The sequence below is a fragment of the Asparagus officinalis genome, chromosome 3, assembly GCF_001876935.1.
Source record: "Asparagus officinalis chromosome 3, Aspof.V1, whole genome shotgun sequence".
Lineage (NCBI taxonomy): Eukaryota > Viridiplantae > Streptophyta > Magnoliopsida > Asparagales > Asparagaceae > Asparagus > Asparagus officinalis.
In genome coordinates this window covers 111,077,483-111,078,522 of record NC_033796.1, presented here as the reverse complement: position 1 = coordinate 111,078,522, position 1,040 = coordinate 111,077,483, and positions in this window count along the sequence as shown.

Here is a 1,040-nt window from a genome sequence, read left to right as displayed (position 1 = left end):
TCACAAAATTTGATCCTAGGCACGAGCTACACGTATAGCACACAATACTTTAAATAACAGGGATATTTGCGGATATTTTTGATACGGATTTGGATACTAAAACATTTACTTCATGAAGTATAATAAGGGGCTGTTTGGGTGCACACTTTTTGAGAAAACTTTTCTCAAAACATCTGATAATGGTAAATTTGTAATTAAAAGTTTTTCAAAGATTTCTGTAAATTGTGTTTGGTTCAACAAAAAATTTATAGAAATATTTTCTATAAAATATCAAAACCTACCAAATTTTACAAAAAACAATTTCCTCTCAAAATGAGAGGAAATCATCAGAAATCTGACACATACCATATTTAATTAAAAACCTACCAAATCTTGTTATTTTCTATAAAGTTATGAGTCATTTTCTTGTTTTGAACCAAACAAGCAAAGTATAAAAAACAAAAAAATTGGTACTTTTTGATTTCTCAAAACTTTTCCTATAATTTTTTAAAGAAATACAAGGAAATCATATTTTAGGTGGAAAACATTTCATATAATTTCTAGAAATTGAACCAAACACCCCCTAATAGTAAGAAAGTTATAGATATAAAAAAGGTAAATAGTAATTATCTATATTAGTGTATACCTTAAAGGAGGAATTAGGATCCTCTCCTCATCCTAATATTTCCTAATGAAGAATTGTGAAGAGTTGGGAGAGGGGCCCACAAGGATGTGTGAGAAAATGAAAGTCCATGATGAAAATAAAAAGGTAGGATCTCCTTATTAGGAGATATTAGGAGTTTTTCATTAGAAGAGGATCCGGATCCGCGTACAACCATGCCCACCGTCGATCTGCTTCCCTTTAAAATTATGACTTTACTTTAAATCTCACCTGTTAATTAAAAAACGCGTATCTCTCTCTCCCCCCATTAATCAATTACCGAAAAAAGCAAAACATTGAATAAACTACCAAATTAAAACCATTCAAAAAATTTGACACATGTATGTGATATAAACCATGTAAACAATTGGAACCGTTCATTTTTAAAAAAATTAATTAA